The 18,252-nt window shown below is 34.9% G+C and overlaps 1 protein-coding gene and 1 pseudogene across 44 annotated transcripts in view; both read right to left on the bottom strand.

The window, feature by feature from the left end:
* PTPRD (protein tyrosine phosphatase receptor type D) overlaps positions 1-18,252 on the bottom strand; it is a 2,254,226-nt gene that overhangs the window by 746,400 nt on the left and 1,489,574 nt on the right. The window lies entirely within an intron of this gene.
* On the bottom strand, positions 9,204-17,115 carry LOC116569986 (annotated as a pseudogene).

Raw genomic sequence — 18,252 nt, 5'->3', positions numbered from 1 at the left:
TTATTGGACTAACCACATGTGCATGGTCACAGTTACAGATATAGATATGACTACACATATACAATAAAGTTGAAGAAAATGTAAAAATCCTTGGAAAAGAGAGAGGAAATGACCCATGCTTGACCTGAGTTAATTTTGTGTTCTCGTTGTATACCCACCACCCTCGTCCCTCAGCTCTGTCTCCTTTACTCCTCTCTCTCAAGCTTGAGTGAACTCTGGGGCAAACTGTGGAGGATGTGTCCATCTGGCTTTAATCTAGAGAGAATTTACTAAGAACAGAGAAAAATTTATGTTTTTTTTTCTATGAAAAATATACTGGATTTCTTCTCAGATATATTCACGGATTTGAAGTTTTCAGTGACCTATGAGATTTTCAAGATCTCCATGTAAAATCTGAGTCTTTAAAATGAAACTCATTGGCTCTAGAACACAAAAAAAGAAACCACAATACCAAAATGAATAAATGTTTAATTAAATGTCCGCATAACATCATGTCACTTCATTAATTATTAAATTTAATATTAATAAAAGATTTATTATATTTGAAAACAGTTTAGTGGATAAATTTCTCCACTTTTCAAGAATTTCTAAGTCCACAAAATGTCAAGAAATATTCCCAATCATAAATTATATCAATAACACATAGCCAAATAATTTCAAAGGCAAATTCATGACATTTCTTTCCCCAACTTTTCTAGTAAATAATTAGTGTTAAATGTGGGTGTGCTTTCATATGTTTTTGATTATGCATGCTGTGCCTTCCAAAAGGGCTGACCAAGTTCTTGAGGCAACTCCACTTTTAATTCATCCATTGTTGTTCCATGATACAAAAGAAACACATATTTTGTTCATGCTTCCCTGCTTTAGAACCTTTAAAACTAGTGAGGATCTTAGACTGTGTTCTCTAGGAGCAGTCTCTGGGAAGAGTCCTGTGCCAAAGGATTATTGTGCAGTATTCTCAGGAGATACACCTAGGAGGAAGGGTGGAAGGCAAACTGGGCAGAGGGAGAAGCTGTCTGCTCTGTGGTTTTAAGACAGGGATCAGCTGATCCTATAGTGAGCTCTGGAGCGAAGATGGCTCTTCAGAGCTGCCCCAAATTGGGTCGGGAGCAAGGCTTTCAAATCCCTCCAATCAGCTAGTTATTGGTCAAATCTTCCTTGGGAGGAGACATAACCTTTGGCAAGCAGCTCTAGCCAGCTGAGGGAAATACATTAGTGACAAAATCTGGAGATGGAACATCACAATATGTATACCCTCTAGGGAATATCAGATTACCTCACACCAAAATTCAGTCCGTACGTTGCAGTTATAGACAAAGGTACACTGGGGAAAGGTGGGATTTCATCCACTTCAATAGTTTATCAGATTAATACAATGGTAATAATGTATTCCTGGAGTAATTGTGTCCTTAGTCTTGACTGAAGTTTAATATTAAAGTATAATCAGTATGCTAGATCAATCTAGCAATTCAATATTAAATGATCAAAGACTTCCTGAACACTCTAAATTCTGAACTAGGTGTATTTTGTGTAAAATAAACATGCACAATTCTGGATTTATTTAACTTGGTCAAGTCATAATCCACAGTTATTAATTTTTGATACTTATTACTACGTTAGACCCCTGAATGGATTATATTATTTATTTTTAAATATATGAATCCTGCTTTAAAGAATAGAAAATTGATGTCTAGAGAGTTGATAAACTTGTCTGAATTCACACAAAGTGTAAGACATTCATTCCAAATCTCTCTGACTTTGAAGTCCAGATTTTCCTCTCCAATTTACCACGTTGCTACTCTAGTCCAGAATAAGTTGTTAAAAATCTTTTAAAATATATGCAAAGATAATGTAAAATTATGCCTAGTAAAGTGAAGAAAAGTTATACGTGAATACTAATTTCACTGTAAATATAGCTTGCTACTATGTACCACATGCTGTTTGAATTACTTCCTTTGAATAGACTCTTCATAGCTCTAAAAGGGCTATACTATCATTTTATTATCCCCTTTTTAGAGATTAGTAAAATAAGGTATGTACAGGGCTAGGAGACTTCCCAGGGTTATATAGCTTTAAATAGCAGACTTGGCATTAGACTTTTGTGGTGTGACTCCAGATACAGGATCCTAGCAGCGGTATCTCAAAACCCTGTGCCTCTTTGGGTTAAGTGTTGATGTCTTCTGATTTAAGTGCTGCTATACCACATTTCTTTCTTTACAAAAGAAAAGTGTTTCTATTGACACATATTTCTGGGAGCCAAAGTCAATGTGTATAATATCTAGAAATTTCCAAGGACTAAAAATGATCAGACTCAGAGTGTTATTTTTAAGCAGAGGTAGTGCTTTGGCTTTTGTCCCTCACAATGCTAGTAATAAAAGTATACTCCACATGACACATGTATAGCAAAATATGGGAAAGATGTTGCAGCAGGCCACTCTACAAAAGAGGAAGGGTAATCAGCAACATCGCTCAAGGACTGTTGTTTTGATCTCTCATCAAAAGAGCCATCCAGAAAGATCTCTACATCAAAATATCAACATTATACTTTCTCTAAAGCATATTTTTTTCTTAGACACTATCTTACATGTGTGTGTGTTTTAAGAATAAAGGATAGAAAATACATTTAATGAGCCATCTCAAGCACATACGGGTCAAGATGATTTTTTTCTCCAAAAATGTTGTTTTTTAAAGTTCCTCTGCTTTCTAATGCATAATTAAACATTAAAAAGAAGGTATTGATTGAAGTGTATGCAAGATGGGATTGGGAGGGAGACAAACCATAAGTGACTCTTAATCTCACAAAACAAACTGAGGGTTGCTGGGGGGAGGGGGTTTGGGAGAAGGGGGTGGGATTATGGACATCGGGGAGGGTATGTGCTTTGGTGAGTGCTGTGAAGTGTGTAAACCTGGTGATTCACAGACCTGTACCCCTGGGGATAAAAATATATGTTTATAAAAAATAAAAAATAAAAAAAATACAAAAAAAAACAAAATTAGTGTGGCCATTTACAAGTCTGAGAAGTGCCTGTGAGTTTTTGATCAACACTTCGATAAAGGGACTTTCTCCTATTACAATGGCACTGTGCTGATGGTCAAAACTGAGAAGAAAGATGAAACGTAAATTTATTATCTTTTAAATTATTTTATAACAACATAGGTAGGATTACAAGAATAAATGCTCTACTCTTGCTGTTAAGAATAAACGTTTTATACTAATTATTTCTTATGTCTCAGAGAATATTTTAGTATAAGTTAAGGTTAAAAAAAGATAATGACCTAATTCTTGTTTTAAGATATGCATTATGCAAGTGTAAACTTTGATGGGTACTAATGGACACCTCTTCCTAGCTTTGACCCTTAGGTTGGAAATAACAGCCTGTTGTTATTTTCAGAGAGAATAAGATCCATTTCTAAACATTTTAGAAATCTCAGGGCTTTTTTTCTCCTTATAAATAGACAAATAAATGACCACATTAGCAACTGCGCTTCAATGTGAGCCAAGGACATTTTTAAAATGTCACAACTCAGGGTTAACACTCTCATTTTTGACATTTGGCCTTCAGATTTTTCTTCTTAATTGTCTGTTTGTTGCTTCACTGCTATATACAGGGATTTAAGGTCAAACACATCTCTTTCTTGCATTGCCACAAGATAGAGTGTCCAGAAGTTTTAAATATTTCATATACAGTAGGCTACCAGACTTACCCAAATTCTATATTAGTTTCAATCTTTTAAATATAGGAAGGTCATCTGTTTAGACCAAAATTGCCCACAGATAGGATTGTCAGTTACTTGATTCCAACTACAGGCTGCTTACTTTTTAGCAGATACTTGGGGTTTGCTTTTGTAGACCAGCAGAAACAATTTGGGCTAGTTTTGTGAAAGCAAATATGAATGCAGCTTACACATAGTTGTGTATTGTTATATTAGAAATAGATTACATTGTTAAGGTGATGTTGTTAAAGATTAACTGATATAACTGGGACTTCAATATTCTTTTTAAATCAGGATCACTTCCAGAGTGGCACCAAGTGAACTGAAATGTGTCTCCACTCACTGTCTACTTAAGAAGTCTTAAATACAAAGATACTCTAAATCTATTGGCAAAGAATATTGAACTTATCGCTGGCTCCTACCATCCACTAAGAACAAAAGAGAATGAAAACTTCATGTGATGGTGGTTTTAACATTGAAATGCTTAGCTCAATCAAGAACCCATGCCATTCATTACCCATTCAGCAATTTTAAATCAATATTTTATGTTCCACATATTAGGCAGGTTACTAGAGAAACAAAGAAAAATGTTGTTTTTCTCAAGAAGTTCTAGGAGCCCAAAGACTGATTTCTGTGCCACATGGCTCTCTGTATTTGATTTGCTTTTGTTTCTTCCATTAAATTATTATGACCTTCATAAATCATTATAAGCACCAGAAAGCGTACTAAGTTCTTAACTGCCTTTGCAAGGGTATGTTATGTTTAAGCCCACAGTCCCTCTCTCCTCACTTCCTACCCCAATTATGGAATGTGGTCTTACATGGTTTAAAATACACACACACACACACACACACACACACACACACACACACAGCCAAATTCTGTATATCAATAGAAACCCATTCCCTTGGCCACAGATGAAATGACAATGAAATGACTAAGGATGGGCAAACTATTCCATAATTAACAATGTATGAGTTAAACAATGGCACCCTGTATGGCTTTGGGAAAAGGCTTTATCCAACTATGGACAAAGATGATTGGTTTCTCTTGGTAATTTGACCCAGTGAAACAAACAAACATAAAGTTTACTGTAGCAAGCTGAAGCAAGAAAAGATACAGAGGAAAAATAGTCTGTAGGAACTAAGTGGCAAAGCTATGAATAAACACCTTGACACAGAGAAGAGAAGAGAAATAATGAAATAACAGTCATTGTGGCTGAAGAGATATACAGAGAGAATGGCAGGCTTACTTTTTCTAATTATATCAGAGCTGCAAATACCTGGAAAAGCAAAAACCCTGACTTTCATGATCTCTGAATTGGCCATGCATCTACCCCTTGGATTTCTCTTTGTTACTTCTCCATTATAGTCTTCTAATATCTGTTATTTAACATGAACTTAGTGAGTTTCTGTTTCTGAAATAGTCTAAAATATTTCATTATCACAAATGTGAAAAATATCTACAAAATGCCCTAATAAGTTACCAAAACAGAATTTAGGTGTTTGGTCCTGAAGGGTTTGCAATATATTGTCAGAAATAGAATGTGCAAAAGGAGAAGATAAATCACAAATAATGAGCTTATATATATATACACACCTATGATCCATGATTAATAATTTCTCAATGATTTTTAGATATATCCAAGAATGAGGATTGTTGTGACGTATTCCTGAATGCAGCTGCTGTTACTCTGTGTGTTCAGGGAGAATGTCTTCTCAAGAAGAAATGTGCATGGCATTTCAAAGAGGAAGAATTCAGAATGAGGACTGAAATATGAGAAATTATAGATAAATGTTTTTTTTTGTTGTTTTTTTTTTAAATATTTTATTTATTCATTTGACAGAGAGAGATCACAAGCAGGCAGAGAGGCAGGCAGAGGAAGAGGAGGAAGCAGGCTCCCCGCTGAGCAGAGAGCCCGATGCGGGACTCGATCCCAGGACTCTGAGATCATGACCTGAGCAGAAGGCATTGGCTTAACCCACTGAGCCACCCAGGCGCCCCTAGAAAAATGTTTTTAAGAAAGATATGAGAAACTTAAAAAAGGTTGAATGCCAACTAAGTTGTTGGCATTACTCTAGAATTCATCACATATATGATCTCACTTAATCCTTGTGAAAAACTCTGGGCAGTAAATATTCTAAACTACAAAAATTAATTAAAAAAAAAAAAAAAGAAAGAAAGAACGTGGGACTCAGGGAGTTTGCAGTAACTTCTCCAAAGTCAAGTTACCTGGTGAAATTCATTCATTTCTGGCTATAATCTTCTCATTTCTTTCATTTAACCAGAATGCCTGCTCTTTATTTACAATAATTGTCTACTGTCAGAAAAAGCATAAAAACCTCATGCTCAACAGAACCCTGGACTCTTGATTCTTGTTTCCTTTACTTTTATCCAGAACTTTCTAGAAAGAAAATCCCTGCCAAATTTTAAGTGCTTTCAAAGAAGGAATTATCTTCACCTAATAACATGGGTTCTGGGAATGCAGTAGGTGGTCAAGATGTGTATGTTGAACAGGCTTTAACAGACTTTTATACTTTACAAACATTATCACAGATTATCCTAAATCAACATTAGCTATCCACATGCAGATTTGCTTGGGTTACTGCAGTTGCAAAAAAAGTAGATTTTCTTACTATTTCTGGAGATGCTATGCCAATTAAAATTTAAGCCTGTGGGCTCTAGAGACAGTATTCTGTATTTAAAACTTGACTGCCACTTCATAGTTGTGTTGCTTTAAGCATGTTATTCAACCTTTCTAGTCTCAGTTTCCTCAACTATAATGAGTTAATAGCAGATAATGGTATATGTTTTATGTGAATATTACATGAGTTGATACTGTGAAATATTTAAAACAGTGCCAGGAAAATGATCAGCAATCAATACATTTGAGCTATTTCAAAAGAATTCCAATGGTTAACATTCAATATCACTCCTATTTTTACCCCTTAGTGAAGGGCAGGCCTTTCCCAGATCAGATATGACTTACCAGAGGATTTAACAGACCCCTCTAATGTGACTGTATTCATATGTCTGTTGGTGGGGGTTGGGGTAGAGTGTTATTCATATGTCTGTTGTTGGGGGTTGGGGAGGAGTGTTATCTTTGTCTTGAAGGACCTGACACAAGGTAATAGATATCCGACTTTTGAAAAGGAGCCTTCTATAAATGATCAAATAATAAATATTTTATACTTTGTGAGCCTTCATCTCTGTCACAACTTTTTAACTCTGTTATTATACCATAAAAAAATAGTCACAGAAAATAGGTAAACAAAATAATGTGACTATGTTCCAGTAAACTTTATTGACATAAACATAAAATAAACTTATTGAAATAAACATAAAAAGGCAGTGGGCCAAATCTGGCCCCAAGAGTAGTTAGAGTTTCCCGACTTCTGCTAGAGATAATGACAGGCTGCACAGTGTTCACATAAGTACACAGTTGGGACAACTGCTTCCCAAATATACCTTGAATATACCTATATCACCAGGGGCAGATCACTTAAACTACATGATCAAAGATACTCATTTGTGAGTTGGAATAAATGTTTCATGGACATCTTTTCAGTAAGTCTCTACTAACTTTTAGTATCCAAAGCCCTGGAAATCCCATGTAAGAAAACCAAAATTACTCTTTTATTAAGATTGCTAAATTTCCCCTTCCTTTCCTTCTAAAGGAAATCCTGCTTTGCTTATTGATGTTCTCCCCAACCTTGCTTGACTGAGGATTATGAGATTGTTATAATGTGGAGTAGGTAGAAAAAGGTGGAGATAGGAGGATAAGATGGGCATGTTTGTTAGGGCTGGATAGAATAATTTTGTGAAAGTTTCCAAAGTAAGAAATGAGGAAATATCTATAACAGAATAGAATAGAATAGAATAGCAGAGCAGAAGGGGAACGGTGATGATGTAACATACTTATTCTTTTCACTGTGTCTGAAAATTGCAAAGAGAAAAGGTTATTTTGATTTATTTTGTTTTTTGTTTGTTTTTGTGATTTAAATAGTTTATGTTCCAAAAATGTAATGCAGCGGTTATAGGAGTGTATGGAGGTGACACATCTTTTCCTTAACCATGTTTTTTACCTTCTGTACAAAGGTAAAAATGTTCGTTAACCTCATAGTTAATAATGTGAGACAGAGGTTGGCAAACTTTCTCTCCAAAGGGCCAGATGGTAAATATTTTAGGCTTTACAGGTCACAAAAGATCTCCGTCACATTTCTGTTCTCTTACAATCCTTTAAAAATGCAAAATCCATTGTTGACTTGCACCACACAAAAAGAGACTGGGCTAAATATGCTTGCCTGCAGTCGTTTCCCAACCTCAGGGATAAAATACCTATTTTCTGACCTGTCTGGGAGACTGCTCCCTTCCGGCCCTTCGACAGTCTGCTGCCTGAAGTAGAGAAAGACCTTATTTACAATTGAATGTGGCCTGGGACAAAAGTAGAACTGGAGAGTTCCTGTTCATTTTTCTTGCTCATTTTCTATTCACTCATTAAATAAGTTTGTTGCGCACCCACAATATGCATTCCTAAATATCTTTGTTTTCCAGTGTTTTTTTCTTAAACACATGGTTCCTGCAGTTTCTCTCAAGCTGTACTTATCAGTTCTTTATACTCATGCTTTTGGGCAGATCAGGAATAAAATCTCTACTAGCACTCAAAAGAACTCATGATTATAAAAAATGAATCTAGCTAACAATGATGTCCTTTCACCTGATGTACATCCTTCTTCAAAATCATAACCTAGATGAGGAAAAATATGTCACTACCTCTACTTAAAAAGTTACTTCTTGGGCGCCCGGGTGGCTCAGTGGGTTAAGCCGCTGCCTTCAAGTCATGATCTCAGGGTCCTGGGATCGAGTCCCGCATCGGGCTCTCTGCTCAGTGGGGAGCCTGCTTCCTCCTCTCTCTCTCTGCCTGCCTCTCTGCCTAGTTGTGATCTCTCTCTGTCAAATAAATAAATAAAAATCTTAAAAAAAAAAAAGTTACTTCTTCTTCCTCCCATAGGCTGAAGCTTAACAACAAAAAAAATTCTCAAATCTAGAATATCTACCACATAGTTTCTTCCATTTTCATAGTTCCTTGTCATGTTAACAGAATATCTGGATCCAGATAGGGTGTTTCATAAACTTTTAATTTCACCCATAAAACAATACATTAAGGGGTGAATACTACTTTCAAAGTACCTTATATTCCCACATTTCATGAGAGGTCATGATTTTGCTTCTTCAGAATGAAAACTGTAACTGCCAGTTTTCTGAATATTTCTGCTATTTATCGTAAGTGAGAAAAATCTTTCAAAGTGGCCAAAAGGAGCCACGATTTCAGTATTAAAATACACAAGTTGCCCCCATTCCAGATTTTTGGTATAGACATCAGCTACAATAATCTACTCACACCACAGAGACATGGCACATTTTGTAATTAGAAGTGTTTGTGATTTTCCTTTGGACCATGTAAATAGAGGGAAATGCCTTGGAAAACAACTTTATTCATTCTCTCATTTCTCTTAAATACACATGTGCACAATCAGTTCTCCATGAAGAGAAAAAAGAGTGGACCAAAGTTACTGCTTCCACTCCCCTCATTGTGCCCTTTTCTCTTTCCTTTCCTTGCGTTCCTGCTTAACCTAGTTTGTCCCCCTCCATCTGCAGCTTGTCCTATTCTTTCTTCCTTCAGGACTCATCCCAAAGTGAGACTCACTCCAGTTTTCCAGCATTGAGGACATCTTCCACATTGGCGTTTCAGAGTAAAGACATATCAGACCAAGATTCGTCGTGGCGGTGTCTGAATCATCCTTCTCATCCTTCTCGTCTTCTGCATCTGTCACAGCAGTATACTGCCTGGGCTACGAGTGCAGCTTTATCTGCTTCTCCCCTTCTGACACCATCCTGGGCTTCACCACAGTCTGCCTGCTTCTAAATTTAGGTGGCAAGGGCCTGTATCTCATCTTCTTTGCTCACCTTGGTGAGAACATCCCAACTTTCCAACGACCATTGTTCCACAATTTCCTTGAAGAGGATAAGAAGAGAATCTTCTTCCAAGAAGACAGAGAGGATACCCTGCAGAGCATCAGACTTCTCTTTTCTCCTCCTCCTGCACCAAAGCCACTGCCCCTGCCATCATCACAAAATCTTTCTGGGAATGGACCACATGAATAATGGCTGCTGCTTCTTCTACTACTTCTACTAGTACTAGTACTACTACTTCTCCTTCCTCCTCCTCCTCCTCCTCCTCTTGTTGTTGTTGTTGTTGTTGTTCTTCTTCTTCTATCTTCTTCTTCTGGAAAATGACTTGTTAAATATCACACATTTCTTTTTTTTTTTTAATTAATTTTTTATTTTTTATAAACATATATTTTTATCCCCAGGGGTACAGGTCTGTGAATCACCAGGTTTACACACTTCCCAGCACTCACCAAAGCACATACCCTCCCCAATGTCCATAATCCCACCCCCTTCTCACATTTCTAATCATGCTAGTACATCCCCAGGTTGATTAGTGAAGAGGCCAATATTACATAGGTCTGGAGTGGATGTAACTGTGATTTTTTTTAAGCCTGATTTTTGGTTGACAGACAACAGTTTCAGAGAAAACAATAATATTGGGCAGCCTGGCACATTTATACAAACTTGAAGAACATTTCAGTATTCCAAAGTTGGGTAATACTAATGATGACTCTTGAACAAAGGTTATCCTCTTTCTCAAAACAACATTTTTTTCAAGTTGCATCCTTACAGTTGAGTTACTGCATATTTGAAATAACTCTTTATGAGTTTTTGATGCTATCTTATTCCACTGACTATACTGAGAAGTTAAAGATTTTTTTTCTTACTAATACTGGCATATTTTTCAGGTGTTTTGCTGCATTTCTGGTAGACCTCTAATATGATTCTGGTTCTGATTAAAGTTTTATTAATAAAAGAGACATTTTTTAGTATTGCAAATTATTTCCTAGACTTCAATAGGCTTGGAAGCATTCTTGGTAACTTTAATAAGAGTATTTGTCCCAGTATAATTAAAGATGGTTCTCATCTCCAGAATCAACTTTTAAAAACTTCGTTTGCACAGCAATAGTCCTATTCAGCACCTAAGACATTCCACAATTCCAATTGTGGAATGAATAAGTAAATGAGTAGTTGTGGAGAATGCCTTACATATAAAGCGAACAGTAACAGCACTAAATTTGCACAAATTCTCACTAAACAAATCTTAATAGGACAAGCCGATGGTGAAGTGTATGATACCCTGGAACACTGAGTTTCCTAAGGTTTGGGGCAAATCACATATTGCTTGCTTTCAGGATTAGTCTATATATTATTTATCATCATGCTTAACAATCAACTGGTTGTTGTGTGGAGTGTGGGACTAAGACACACCAAGAACCCTAAATTAAAATATCTCCCCCCACTTATCTCTCTAATATCACATTCTATGTGCCAGGATTACACACTGGTTACTGAGTATCTCTGCAACCTTGTTTTCTCTCTGCTCACCTTTGGGATTCTCCTCCGGTGAGAAAGTAATGTCTCTTTAGAACAATCACTCCTAAATTAAACTTTTATTTTCCAGGGGAAAAGGTTAATAGTGTTTTGAATGAAAACAAAACACTAGGCTTACTATTGTTATAAACATGCTAATGTTAAACCACTATCATGTTCTTCTACTTCTCAGAAATAAATGCTTTTTCAAATGCTGGGAGTATTCTCTGTTGTAGAGCAAAGGTCTTCTCTACAGATAATACTACTGGGAACTAAAGCAGACACAGATATTGAAATGGTGATACTTTATTCATGACCATATGCTGCTACTGCTTTCTGCAGCAAGGCATGTATAAATTTATTACTTTCTTCTTCCTCCGTTTCAATGGATTCATAGTTATCAAAAGTACAGCATGTAATAAGTAGATGAATGATAAGTAATCTAATATTCACTGATTGATATTTAACATTTTCTATATTACTCTCATCCTGCATGGGTATATGAAATGTACTCATGAGAAAATGTGATTTAGAAACTAAGTATAATAAGTACTTTTTCACTTATAACTTACATGATAAAAGTTATGATTTCAAAATATTAGAGATACTATATTTAGAACAAATCCATAGTACAGGGAAAAAGACAATGGATCTGAAAGAAATATAAACTTAATCAATATTACTGAGTTCATATTATGTGTAATGTACTTTAAATATAAAGATGGTTAATACTTAAGAATTTAGAGATAAATTAAAAATTATGATCTCCAACCATAGCAATTATTTCAAAAAATATAAATTTTCTAAACACACCAATTAAAATATTAAAAACTTTCAGCTTGGTTTAAAATGCTACTGAAAAAAACCTTACTTTAAATAAAAAGACATAGCTTGGTTAAAGGTAAAAGTGCAAGAAAATGTATAAACTGTAAGTACCAACCAAAAGAAAGCTGAAGTGGATATTTTAGAATCAGACAAAGTAGGCTTTAGAAGAGGGATGAAGAAAGACTTTCCACAGTGAAATGTGGGTCAAATCACCAGGAAGGCATAACAATCTTAGACGTGTAAGCACCTAACACTAGAACTTGAAAATACATGCACCAACACCTAATAGAACTGAAAGGAGATCAAATAAGTAAATCTGCAATCCTAATTGCAAACTTCGATGTTCACAATTGATAGGAAAATCAGGTAGAAAATCAGTAAGTAAGTAAGGAGTTCTGAGTAACAATATTAACTAATTGGCATAAATAACACACTCCACCCAACAAGAGCAGAATGCCTATTATTTTCAATTGCTTTAAGGAATAGTCACCATAATAGACTATATGCTCAGTCATAAAATAAGCCTGCAAATGTAAAATAAAAAAATACATAAATAATGTTTTCTTTCCATAACTTATTAAAGTAGAAATCAAAAATTTATTTATTTATTTATTTTTAAGATTTTATTTATTTATTTGACAAACAGAGATTACAACTAGGCAGAGAGAGAGAGAGGAGGAAGCAGGCTCCCTGCTGAGCAGAGAGGCTGATGTGGGGCTCGATCCTAGGACCCTGAGACCATGACCTGAGCTGAAAGCAGAGGCTTAACCCACTGAGCCACCCAGGCGCCCCTAGTAGAAATCAAAAATTTAAAAAAAATCTAAAAATTCTCCAGTATTTATAATTAAATAATACATTTATAAATAATGCATTGGTAAAATAAGAAGTGAAAAGGAAAATTAGCAACACTTTGAATTGGATAAAATTGAAAACCCAACATATCAAAATTTGTGGGATGTAGTTAAAAAAGTATATAGGGGGAAATTTATAGTGTCTAATGATTGTTTTAAAAAAAGAAGAAAGTCTCAAATAAATTATCTAAACTTAGCTTACATCTTAAGAAACTAGAAAGAGAAGAACAAGCAAAAGGAAGGAAATAAAGATCAGAGCAAAAATAAATAATTTGGAGAGTACAATAAAATAGAGAATTTAATGAAACCAAAAGACACTTACAAAACAGATCAAAAAAGTTGATAAACCTTTATCGAGACTGGTCAAAGGAGTGGGTGGAAAGAAGGCACAACAATCAAGAATTAAAAGGGGGACATGATCTCAGATCCTATGTAAATTAGAAAGATAATAAGGGGAATATTAAATTCAAATTAATGACCATAAATTCAACAACTTAGATAAAATGGACTAAGTTCTTAAAAAGATTAAGACACAAAGTATCAAGGTTCACTCAGGAGAAACAAAGGGCCTGAATAATCCTTTGTCAATTAAAGAAGTTAAGTGAGAATTTAAAGCCTTCAAACAAAGAAAATTGCAAGTCTAGATGTCTTCCTTAGTACCTTCAATCACTTAACAACAAGAAAATAATTCCACACAAATGCTTTCAAAATACAGAAGAAAAAGAAATACTTGCCAGATCACTTTATGAAGTTAGCCTTATGCTAATACCAAAATCATAATATCTCTCATGATCATAGATGCAAAAATCCTCAACAAAATAATAGCAAATCAAATCAAACAATGTATTGATGTGATAACACATCATAATCAAATGGGGATTTTCTGAAGAAAGCAAGAATGGTTCAAGATTTGAAAATCAGCTAGAAATTGATATCAACATTCACTCATAGTAAAAAAAAAAAAAAAAAAAATGCAAGGTTGGGGGCGCTTGGGTGGCTCAGAAGGTTAAGCCTCTGCCTTTGGCGTAGGTCATGGTCTCAGGGTCCTGGGATCTAGCCCTGCATCAGGCTCTCTGCTCAGCAGTGAGCCTGCTTCCTCCTCTCTCTCTGCCAACCTCTCTGCCTACTTGTGATCTCTCACTCTGTGTCAAATAAAGAAATAAAATCTTCAAAAAAAAAAAAAAGCCTGCAATAAACTAGTAATAGAAAGCAATATCTTTACTAATAGATGGAATTTACAAAAAGCCTATAGCTAACTTTACACTTAATGTTCAAAGACTGAAGGCCCTCTTCCTCTAATTAGAAACAAGGCAAGGATGTCTGTTCTTATTACTTTTATTTACGTCTTATTTTGTGTAATAAAATAAAATTTGAAAAAGAGACCCCCAGATAGAAAGGAAGAAATAAACTGCCCTTTACTCAGAGACAACATAACTGTCTACATATAAAATCTGAAGAAATCTATATTTTTCTAATAAAGCTAGTTAAATAAGAGTTGAAAGAGTTTATGGCTGTAAAATACAGGGTTGGCATACAAAACTGAGAGGTATTTCTATTTTTAAGATGTTGACTCTCACCAAATTTATCTATAAAATCAAGGCATTTTGTAGTATAATAAAAATATATAACTGGTCATAGGCAAGGCCCAAGGAGGTCTCCTGAGTTTCTTTGTGCTAAGAACACTGCTAGCACAGACAACCAGATTCTGAAATCCTCTTCCATGTGACCTCCTGCAGAGGAAACTCATTAGGATTCCCAAGAGACAACTATGGACCTTTCTGAACTATGGAATGTGACATCATTGTTAAAATAATAGGGTTTTTTTTGTAGTTGTTGTTTTGTTTTGTTTTTCCCATTCATTTGGCAGAGAAAGAGTGCGTAAGCAGAGGGAGCAGAAGGCAGAGAGAGAGGGAGAAGCAGGCTCCAGCTGAGCAGGGACCCCAACAAGGGACTTGATCCCAGGACTCTGGATTATTATTATAATTCTGTATATTTGCTATTTGCAATAACATCAGAAAAGTTACTAATGATAAAAACCATTATCATAACAACTATGTCTAGGATAGCCCAATGATTTAAAACCTCTTTGCAAGTATGTGGATCTTACATATTATGAGAGAAAATACAAGTTGACAAATTTTTGGTAATAAATTTAGACAAATTCAGACATTTTGTAGAGTTGATCATTTGAACATCTTAACCTATTCCATTCCTACTGAGACTTTTAAACATGTTCACCAGCAGAAATATACAAATATATTTATGGTGGTATTGTCCATGTTATTAAAAAGTTGGAAACAGCAGAGATTTGCATAGACAAAATAATGGGTACAAATCTTCATAGTATAGAGGATTTATGTAATAGTGAAAAAGAACAATCTGTGGTTTCATAAAAAAGGTGTGGATAATTCTTACAACCATAATAGGCAGACACAACAGACTGAGCCACCCAGGTGCCCTAAAATAATAGTTTTGACAATTATTCCCAAACACTAGTTTCTGCACTGATGAGAAATTCTTGTGTACCATGAGTCTTCTGCAAGTTTGTCACATTGGGTGTCAACTTTTTTTTTTTTATGTGGGTATTAGTTTATTTATATTAATATGATTATTAATATAAAGAATTGTGCCACCACCATCACAATTTTACTTAAAATCATTTCCATCACCCCATAAAGATACCTTATGCCCATTTGTATTCGCTCCCCAGTACCATCATACCTGCCTTCTGCCCTAGGCAAGCCCCATTATCTATTCTGGATACTAGATAAAATGTAACTATACACTGTAGAGTCCTTGGTATTTGCCTTTTTTCACTTACCCTGATATTTTTGAGGAAGTTAAAAACTACATAACATATAAATTATACTTGTCAGATAAGGATATAATCTCTACATTTTAATTTTTTTTAATATTGTATTTATTTACTTGAGAGAAAGAGAAAGAGGTTGAGAGAGAGAACACAAGGAGAGAGGTGGGGCAGAGGGAGAGGGAGCAAACCCCTGCCCTTCAAAAAGGGCCTGACGTGGGGCTGAATCCCAGGACCCTAGGACCATGACCTGAACCAAAGGCAGATGTTTAACAAACTGAGCCTGGTGGCTCAGTTTGTTTTGTACGAAAGATTACTCCGAAAGGTTTCAGTTCAATTTTCTCCAAGACAGTAAATAAATTTTATCTAAATTGGAAAAAAAAAAACATGAATCAATGTGATATGCTATCTAATAGAGGAGGTATATAAAATACCATGAAAGCTTTGTGACTGGGGCCATAATTGGGAGTAGAAAGGCATGTCATGAATGAACTCCTAAATATCAAATATATAGTTATCTCCTACAGTTTCTCTGTTCCATCACACATGGCTTAAAATACTATTAATCAATTTCAACTAATTCACCAACACTTGAAAATTGGGTGTTTTTACATCAAAATATAGATTCATCTCTTCTCTTAAAATATCAGAATGTTAGACAACACTTGGTTTCTCTATATACAGAGGAAAAATTAGCTGGATATGAGCAGTAGTTGATCCTTATACATAAAATATATGTTCTTTGATATTTGCGGAAAACAGGTGTTATATTTTCTTGATTCCTCCCTGGTGGTTAAGCGCTTGGGGGAAAAATGATTTGTTCTAAAACAAAATGCATTATCAGCACTGTAATTAAGAGATTCAGATTGGATCCTGCATCGAAAGTTAAGGGGGACTGAACTTGATATTTCTGAATTAACCTGGAAAGGATTTAAAGTACCCACAAGTTAGTAACCACCATGGTTCCTAAAGGAAGCAAGTGGAAATCCTCTCTGATGGGAATTGTTGGAAAGTAATTCTTTGTGGGTCTCCTATTTCTGTGTATCTTATGAGTAGCAGCCCTGTGTTATAAACTGTCTTTTCAAGGGAGTTTATACACTGAAAAGCTTTAGATCTGTCTTTGAAAGATAGATATGGCACCTCCTTAATGAGTGAAGATGATGTTTGTATAGCATTCGACCCAATAAAGGCAAGCTTTTCCTCTGGATCACAGGGCAGGCATGCTTACTGACCATCATAAAGTGCCAGGTCCCCTAAGGTCAAGGTTTCTCTCACATAACACACTACATGTGCAGATATCACCTGACACTCTTCACATGTCCTTGTAGGAATGTGGACTTGGGAAATCTGCATAAGAAAATGGCTACTGCCACTACTGTGAGTAATAAAGTCTTGTCTCTGACCCAAGAATGTTTTATCTTCTGCCAGCATCTATGAAATCGTGGCAGGCTCAATTAATAGCTTGAATGTAGAGTAAAATGTCAGACCCTTCACAGTTCTAGCTTTTTAAAGAAACATTTGGCTGTAACTATTAACATTCAAAATGTGTATGCAATTGGGTCAAGACATTTTATTTCTAGTCTATCTAATTTAGAACCATATTCTCTCAAAGGCATAAAGGCACACTAGGATATTTATTGTAACACTGTTTAAACCTAAATACATACACAGGATGACTATTTTGGCTGAATTATAGGACATCTATCAGTTATATGTCATTTTAAATACTGTCCTACAATTTAATCATATAACTATAATGGCTAAATTATAAGACATCCATTGTTTATATGAAATAAGATCAAGCTATATATATTTAGGTGGAAAGATTTTCTGGACATTTATTTGAGAAAGGAAAGCAAACACAAGAAATGCAAACTTCTGGTATAAAACCATGTTTATAAAAATATTCACAATATTCCCTCTGTGTGTATATATTTATAATTGTATGCAATATACATACAATTTAATTGTGTGTATGTATACATACATGTATAATATCAGAGAAGTTGCCTACTAAACTCTTAATATTATAACTAGAGAGAGAACTGCAATTGGGAAGTGACTCTCCACTGGTCAAGGGGGTTAATTTATCAGAAATGATTAAATTTTTAACAGATATCATTATATTTACATAAAGTAAACGTGTTTATGTAGATGTTATGCAATTATTAAAAAAATAACAAATATTCATTACCCATTTATCCCCCAAGAACACTCATTGGGGTGATATTTTGTCTGCACATTGCATTTCTTTCTCTTGTTCTAAATAGTGATGTACTCTCTTTCATACTGTTCCTGATTAGTATTATTTTGTTCCATAAATATATTTATTATTATCTATGTCATAATTTATTTTAGTTATTATTATTTACATTTATTATTATAATTCTGTATATTTGCTATTTGCAATAACATCAGAAAAGTTACTAATGATAAAAACCATTATCATAACAACTATGTCTAGGATAGCCCAATGATTTAAAACCTCTTTGCAAGTATGTGGATCTTACATATTATGAGAGAAAATACAAGTTGACAAATTTTTGGTAATAAATTTAGACAAATTCA

Source organism: Mustela erminea, chromosome 12, assembly GCF_009829155.1.
Source record: "Mustela erminea isolate mMusErm1 chromosome 12, mMusErm1.Pri, whole genome shotgun sequence".
Lineage (NCBI taxonomy): Eukaryota > Metazoa > Chordata > Mammalia > Carnivora > Mustelidae > Mustela > Mustela erminea.
This window is presented reverse-complemented; position numbering and strand designations above follow the sequence as displayed.